This window comes from Dermacentor silvarum, chromosome 2, assembly GCF_013339745.2.
Source record: "Dermacentor silvarum isolate Dsil-2018 chromosome 2, BIME_Dsil_1.4, whole genome shotgun sequence".
In the NCBI taxonomy this organism is placed as follows: domain Eukaryota; kingdom Metazoa; phylum Arthropoda; class Arachnida; order Ixodida; family Ixodidae; genus Dermacentor; species Dermacentor silvarum.
The window spans coordinates 71921194-71930048 of record NC_051155.1 but is presented as its reverse complement, the minus strand read 5'-3'; the positions used below and the strand labels follow the sequence as shown (position 1 = coordinate 71930048).

General features: G+C 47.4%; 1 pseudogene; it reads right to left on the bottom strand.

Moving 5' to 3' along the window:
* Window positions 1–469: 469 nt before the first annotated feature.
* Window positions 470–2109, bottom strand: LOC119440161 (uncharacterized; annotated as a pseudogene).
* Between the last annotated feature and the right edge of the window lie 6746 nt (window positions 2110–8855).

Below are 8855 nucleotides of genomic sequence, written 5' to 3'. Positions count from 1 at the left end.
CATTATATGATCAGTGCCTGCACGTGCTGCTGAGCGCAAGTGATCACTGTACCCTTTGTTTGCCCTCAGTAATAACTGTTTTACCGTTTTGCACTTCAAGCACGTAAGAAAACGTTTGACATTATTGTAAGCAAATAAAGTGGTCACACCAAGACATGAATGAAGCGCTTTAGCAACCCCTTGTTGCAATATGTTGATTGCTTCACAATCTCTGTTGTACCATAAAACATGAACGAGGGGGCATGAAGGTCACTCAGCAGTAGAAGAAAAAAAAAAAGCAAACATAAGCACCAATATTGTGGGATAGACCACAGCTATTCTTAGCCTAAAGAAAATATCAATGGACTGCAAAATAATTTCAACTATTTTACATCACTGTCATGCACACAACCATGCAGGCAACTTTGTGTTTAAAATGCGTTCTTTGTTGCTACTGCCGTAAAGATATTTTACATCACTGTCATGCACACAACCATCCAGGCAACTTTGTTTAAATGCATTCTTTTGTTGCTACTGCCATAAAGATAACTTGTGAAGCAACATGATGATCCTGCTAGCACGCTGTCACTGAGTAACATAGCTAGTTCAACTTAAAAACTGTTTTGCATTTCACAGAAAGGTGAAAAAGGAAAAAAAAAGGTGGAAATGTATGCATACAAGTGGACAATGACGAGCAGCACAGTAAACTGAACACTGCCATGCTACTTAAGTCCAGCTTCTTTGTAGATAGGTGGCCATTCACCAGCGTATGGCACTACATCACAAACTTCAGTGACATTCACGCTGGCGATAATATTCTACAAGGGCTCCTCTAACATCTGGTCCGCTTCCAACTTGCACATCTGTACAATGGTCTGGTTGCACATAGAGCATGCTTTCGATCTCAGACTCGTGCAGCCACTGCTGTGGAAGAGCGTCTGAAAAGTGCTCACATATATTGTGCAGCACACAACATGCCCTTATGATCATCGGGACATTCCCAATGTCTGCATCCATTTTTTTGAGCACAAGCCGGAATCTAGCTTTAAGCCTCCCAAAGGCGTTTTCTCAATCCTCCGGGACCTTGACAAATTGTAATTGTATGATCTGTGTCTAGTGTTCTCTCCGAAACTCTTGAAGGGCTTCATTAGGTTAGCAGTAAGCGGAAATGCCTGGTCGCACAGGATCAATGGTGGCACAACAACTCCGTTGATTCTTGCTGCTGGCGCTTGGAACAATGGTCCCTCAACCATATCGGCCAATGCAGACTGCCGGTACACATATGCATCGTGACAGCGCCCTGGTGATCCGACATTTACGTACCTGAACAGGTACTTATGATCTACCAGGGCAAGCAATATGATGCTGTACCTGCAATGAACAAAATTAGAGCCATGAAGTTAGAGAACAAGATAATAAATAGCAATAAATTACAATCACACAGAGCATAGTGCACCACTAAGAACGAGCACAATGACTAGTCAAATGTCAAGAAACACAGCAATCCTACTATTTATTTTTCAACTGCTTTGAAAACACCTAACGGAGGCAATGTTAAATGTGAATCCTGCAGCTTGGTGAAACGTTTTCACCGACTACATCCATAATTATTCATCACGCCAACGATGACAACAAAAAGACCCATAGCGACATACTTACCAGCCTTTATAGTTGTAATAATCACTGGCGTGCTCCTTTGGCGGCGATACTGGTATGTGGCAGCCGTCCAGGGCCCCGACGCCTTGCGGGAAGTCACACGCTGCCTGAAATTCCTTTACGTGAGCTGGCATCTCGTCCGGCGAAGGCATTTTTACCCATTCCTTTTCGAGGGTAGCAACAACTGTGGCGCAAAATTCCCTGTATATGACGTTCACAGTGGAACGACCTATGCCAAAGATGTCCGCAACTGCTCTGTCCTCCGCGCACGAGCACAGCTTGTACAAGCTGACGGCCACACGTTTTTCAATAGCGACGCACTCGCGCATATTTGTCGTCTGCCGCTGCATTGCTGGCCTGCAGACGTCAACTAAGTATCTGAATGTCGTTTCCGATACTCTGAACGACTGTTTGAAGTGCCGGCTGCCGAGATTCGGTAGAGTTCTCTCAAACCATTCTTCATGGCGACGATAGGCCCAGAGGTCGCTGAACTGCGCGCCGCGATGAAGCGAGGGCCGTCAGCAGGCAATTGTTTGCGATGAGACGCCGCCGTATATCGCGCACCTTATTGCTTGCTGCCTCGACGTCTAGTTCCAGCGATGACACTGCAGCCATTGCCAGCGCTACTTCATATTTTGTAACACCTTCAGCGTCGTCACTCATTTTCACAATCTTTGCTTTGAGCAAACAAGGCGAGAACACCAAACAAAGCTGAAGCAAGGGCAACAACGAATGATAGACGCGAGCATGCGGTGTACGAAGCGATGCACATGGTGGCCATCATTACAATAAATACCTCTGTATTTGGTAAAGTAACCACCTAACTACGCGTACATTTTGTTTTGATGTTTCAATGTATTAAACAAAAGTAAATATCGCAGAAAAAATACTCATAAATTTATGTAAGACGTATTCGGGCCCATATTTTTTATTACTTTTGAGGCGACGGCAGCGCTAAGGATACGTTGCGGTTTCTGTTAAAAGCTTAAACGGAGACCGTGTAGCACTGACACATATCCCTTGAACTAATGTTCCTTTGAAAGCTCTATGCTCCTTAACTTCAAAGGACCTTTGGCACGCCCGTGTGACTGGGGTATTAGGAAGTTTCGCGCTCCCTTATCCTAAAGGAGTTTGTGGGTGCCCGTGTGACACGGGTATTACAAACGCAGAACTTCCGCTCAGCAGAACGTAAGTAAGCACTCAGAGTGCATAAATGCCGCAACTGCCGAAGTACCGCAAGGGCCGAAGCGGCGCAGCTGCGTTTTCTGCCCGGAGCAATATGGCGGTCGCCGGCGTCAGCCGCGGCGCGGCATCTCCACTCCAGAAGTTTTTTAACACGAAAGTGTTTTATGCCGGGGTCCACCAAGACTTCACTCACGTATTTCCGTCACGGAAATACGTCATAGAACATTATACAAAGAAAGAAACCAGAAGAAAAAGTTCCACAAACATGCAAAATTTGGAAATCGAACCCACGACCTCTCGGTCCGCGACGATAGATCGCCGAGCGTTTAACCCTTGCACCACAAACGCATTTGCAGAGAGCTACACAGACGCGCCTTATATATCTAACACTCCTCCGTGTACCCGCGCTCTTGCTCGGGGCGGTGCCGCCGCCTACGAGCAGAAAAGAGAAGTACTGCATTATGACACTACGCGCACCGACAGTGAACGCTTCGGTGGTCTGAGCACTACGACGCCTCGATGCCAGCATTCGAAGGGACGCTGGCATCGGATGGATGGATGGATGGATGAGGCTGAACCCTTTAAATCGGGCGGTGGCATACGCCACCTAGCCATGGCTATTAACATAATTTGTACTTTGTGGTGGGTGAAATTTCACCCCTGCCTTAATTTATCCACCAATCAGATAACCTCTGTTTGGTTATTTCTACCCGCTTAAAGTCTATTTTGCCTTCACTGTCCCTAAACCCCAATGCTTTGAAAAAATCAGCCCCGTTGCCTTGCACTGTAGGGTTAAGCCCCTTACAGAAAAGTATGAGGTGTTCAGCCGTTTCCTCTTCTTCTCCACACGCACAGCACAACGTGTCTATACCTTGGTACTTGACTCGGTACATCTTAGTCCGCAATACTCCCGTCCTGGCTTCAAACAACAAAGAGCTTCCCCTAGAATTATCGTAGATATTTTCTTTGGCAATTTCTTGCTTGAAAGTTCGGTATGTGCCCATGCTGATTTCGTCTGCATCCCTGTTTTCCACAGACCCCTCTCTGTTTCCTTAACCTTTTTCTTAACCGCTGTTTCCTGGTTTGCACCCCTCCTGCAGTCCAAATATTTGATTGACAGTTTTCTGGTCAGCTTCCTCCATTTTGTATCAACATTCCTCATGTACAAGTAACTGAAAACTCTCCTTGCCCACCGCTTTTCTGCCATCTCTCTCAATCGCTCCTCAAATTCTATCTTGCTGCTGGCTTCCCTGCCCTCGAATGACGTCCATCCCATGTCACCCTGTACCCCTGATTTGGTGTATTTCCGTGTGCTCCAGAGCCAGTCTACCTACCCCTCGCTGCTTAACTTCCAACCTTGCTCGAACCTCTGATCTCATGCACAGGACCGCATTGCCGAAAGTCAAACTAGGACCATCACCCCTTTCCAAATCCCTCTCACCACTTCGTACCTATTGTAATTCCACAGTGCCCTATTTTTCATCACAGCTGCATTTCTGCTACCTTTAGCCGTCACATATTTTCATGTTCCGTTAGGTACTCAGCCCCATTGTTTATCCACACTCCAAGATATTTGTACTTATCCACCACCTCCAGCGTAACCTCCTGTATCCTATGCTCGCTGCCCTGATTATCATTAAAAGTCATGACTGCCGATTTTTCTTTACTAAACTTCAAACCTAAGCTATCTCCCTCTTTACCACAGATGTCCATTAATCTCTGCAAGTCTTCCTTGCTGTCAGCCATAAGTACAATGTCATCTATACATCAGTCCTGGTAATGACTGTTTAATCCATTCTCCCTGCTTGGAATAGGAAAGGTTGAAGCCAAGTCCGCTCCTCTCTAATTTTTTCTCTAATCCTTGTAAATACAGCATAAACAACAGAGGTGACAGAGGGCACCCCTGCCTAAGCCCCTGCTGTATCTCTATAGGCCCAGATACCTTGTTTTCCCATTTTATAAGCACCCTGTTACTTTTATAGATATCTTTTAAAAGATTTCTTACTCCATCTTCCACCTCTAGAGTGCCAGTATGTCCCACAAATCCTTTTGGATTACACTGTCATAGGCTCCCTTGATATCCAGAAAGGCAAGCCATAGGGGCCTGTGTTCCTTTTCTGCTATTTCAACACTTGTCAATGAGAACAGATTATCTTCTAACCTTCTTTGTTCTCGGAACCCATTTTGTAGTTCCCCCAGCACCTCCTCGCTCTCCACCCATGCCTGCAGTCTGTCCTTTATAATCTGCATCACCACCCTGTAAACCACTGACGTCACTGTTATGGGACGGTAGTTGTTTATGTCGGCTTTGTCCCCCTTTCCCTTATTATCATGCTCATCCTGCTCAGTCTCCACCCGTCAGGGGCTTTACCGTCCATTATCATTTTGCTCACTGCCTCTTCTTAATGCTTTCTTAGATTTTGGGCCCAATGTCTTTATCAACATAATTGGGATGCCATCGGACCTGTCGACGTGCTACTAGGAACCCTCTATCTGCCCTTTCCCCACTCGCTTGTGCCAGTGGAGCCACTGCACTGACTTCTACCTTCTTTCATGCATCAAGAAGCACTACCAACGCCACCTAGGTGGCGTTCACCGTACTCAGCACAGCGGAGCGTGGCCTTCGCAATTAGCTCTGAAAATGTTTCTGAAGTTGATCGCGGAGGCTGCAATTACGACGCGCTGTACGCACTGATTTGACTCGGTGACGATTCAGTTACGTGCTTTGTCTTGCGCGTTGTATTAGGGTCAGTTACGTGCTTCGTCTTTCGCGTTGTGCTAGCGTGTGCAGCGAGTAGTGCAGCTTCCATATGCACGACGGTTGCTCATGGTCATCGACGTTGGTAGTCGTGATGGAGGAGACGTGCCACCAGGCGTCAGCGTGGGTGCATCAACGCCTAAGGGCGCTTTAGCCACAACACCAATAGACATTATATATCAATGTGCAATAAACATACACTACTTCTGTGAAGACACGTTTCACTTTCGTGTTCTATACCGATTCCTATATAAGAGGGATCAACCACATTTTTTTATAACCTCCTTGGCTCCATTGCCTTGCACGACCCTGCGAGCCCGCTGGACCAGCTGTTGCTGTTCCTGCCGGCCTAAGCTGAGCAGTGCAGACTCCCAAGAGGAAAGGGTGGGGTTGGGGATAGGAGGAACGCCCCGTGGACTAGAGCATTCCCACGTGTAATGATAGACTGTTGGTTCGGATCCACAGTAGGGCAGTAGGAAGGGTATAGAGTGGGATGAAGAGATGCAGCATATAGAGGCAGGGAATGAATTAGTTTGCAGTTGCCGCCAAGCGACGGCATCTGCTCTGTTAAGTGAAGGATGGGGAGGAGGATACGTATAACGTCTCTGTCGGTAGTACTCCAGCATTCGAGAACAGTCGGCGGCGGCGAGCCGACGTCTCGGCGCATACCTCTAATGACCATGCACCATTTCGGCATATTGACCCTTTTCGCGGAGCAGTTTGTTCTCGAGAAATGAGATGGCGCTGTGCGGCGCGCCATACGTTGCCTCAGCGAAAGCGCATGAATACGAAATCATCACGGCTTCTGAGTGAGTGAAATAACTTTATTGAGGTCCAGAGAAGACCAGTGGAGACCCCGCGCCACCCGGCTAGTCCCACGTAGGGACCGCCAAGCCGAGCTTGACGGCCCGATCAAGGTGGCGCGATCGCGGGCACTCTGGACGGCCAGGGTTTGGTCGTTGCGTTCGGGGCTGCCCAAAAGCGCAGCCCACCTATCCTCGCTGAAGGCGGAGCCGATGGCTTCACACTCCCACAACGCATGGTTCAATGTTGCCGTTAGTCCACAGGCAGGGCAGTCCGCACTGGGATACCTTTCAGGGTAATAGCGTGAAGAACCGCAAGGTTAGGATACGCACGAGCTTGTAAAGTCGAAAGGTCACCGCCCGCGCCCTGCATAAGGCAGGATGTGGGAGGGGAATACCCGTCTTGACAGATAATAATGTTTGGTGATCTCATTACACGTCATCAATGGTTCCCCCGCGGGGTAGGGGGACTGCGGAGGCGGCGCGGTCAGTGAGTCCTCGCGCGGCCTCGTGCGCGCTCTCGTTATATAGGCACCGGGCGGCCGTCGTAAGGCGCCAGCGGCGCGCCGGCGATATCCTAGAGTCACTGGAAAAATTTTAAAGTATCGCATTTGTTTTCCGCGCGCCGCCTCCTGCCGCGGCCACCGGTGATTGGGGCGCTCGTGTCACGTGACCTTTTGCCGCCATATTTCTTCCAAGCCCTTTCAGTTGGCAGTCGAACCCGTAGCGCACGCACCGCGCACGGAGAGCACTTCGCCGTTTCGTTCAACGCTTGCGTTGCGCTTGCGAACACAAGCGTCAGAAATAACCCATCATCATGCCTGGTTGCTGCGCCTTCGGGTTGTAGCAACCGAACGGAGTCCGGGAAGGCATTTTCTCTATTCCGTGCTGGAAGGACGACGGTGAACGACGTTCTGCGTGGCTCCACAGAATTGGCCGCAAAAACTTCGCGCCCTCGAAGAACACCCGCTTGTGCGAGGTAAGTTTGTTGAATAACTAGTTTGCTGGACAGTTATTGCTTTCAAGTGACTGTACTTGCGTGTGACCGCTAAACTTTACCTGTCCAGTTCACGCTCATCGCTCTGGGTGCGGCTATTGACACTATGTATCTAGCACACGTGGTTTTGAGTGAGCTGTTGTGTTCGCGTGGCTCGCTTTGTTTCATGCTATTGAAAATCGCCCAGTACCTATCTTTCAAGTAAGGTCTCCGGTTCGCGAGGCCCGCTCTGCTTTGCGCTATTGTTTCCAGTAAACTGTTCGGTTCGCGCGGCTCGCTTTGTTTTGCGCTATTGAAAATTGTCCAGTACCTATGTTTCAAGTCACTTAGTGCTGTTGAAAACATCGCACTACGAACTTTCTAGCAAGCTCTCCACTGTTTCATTCGGTTTGCGCGCCGCGTTTGAAGAAAACGTACATACATGTCAAGCAAGCTGCAGTGCTTGATTCGCGCGGCTCGATGGAAACAACAAACATGCATTTCAAGTAAGCATGTTGTGCTACAAAGTAAAAGGAGGCGGTTGCCATGAATAACGTGTTTTAAACAAGCACCAGGTCTACACAGAAAATGTTGCTTCAAAATGTCTTCTATAGATTTCCTAACTCTTTTTTTTGCGACTACTTACACTTTAGATATTTTAAGCACTGTCACAGGGTAGGTTTATTAACATTCCTATTTTCTTTGTTTTCTCCATGGACAAACTATAGGACCATTTCATTCCTGATGATTTTGAGAACCAAGAGTCGAATCGGAAGACGGTAGCTGTTGTCATGCTTGACGAAAAAATTGTTGTTGTGACTGTTGTGAAATAAATATGTTGCTTGCCTCCACATCTTACTTTGTGACTGCATGGTTCTGAAATGGGAATTTTGCTGACAGCATGAAGCAATTCGGGGACAAATGGTATGGTGTCCTTATACAGGGAGGCTGTAAATAGTAATTTTTATTGCAAACCTGCTACAGCATGATTACGAATGCTTGTCACTGGCAGAGCACCTCTATAAACAGCCTCTACATATTTTATGCCGTGAGTGCAGCGACAAGAACATCATTTAAAAAATAGAAGTGCTCAATGTTACAATTCCGTTTCAGAACCTAGTTTTTACCGTGTCTTCGCAACTTTTTTTTTCGAAAACGTCTTTTTGTGTTAATGATCCGATTCACATAAAGGGTACAATAAAAGGAGCATGATCGAAAATAAATATAGGAAAACCGCACCACTGTAGTACTGGCAATGTCAACACAATACTCCAGAACACAGTAACAGATTGGAAATAAGTGCGCTAAAAGGTTGACATTATCAAAGGTATAAAAAAAAAAACATTCGCACACATTCTATAGCCGTATGCGGATACCTGCTTGAGTTTCGCGTGCATTAAAAGCTGTTAACCAGTCGTTACAACGTTACCTTCAGAGAGCTATTTCACAAATCGACGAGAACATTACAAGCACGCATTCGCAAACACGCCAGTAGCCG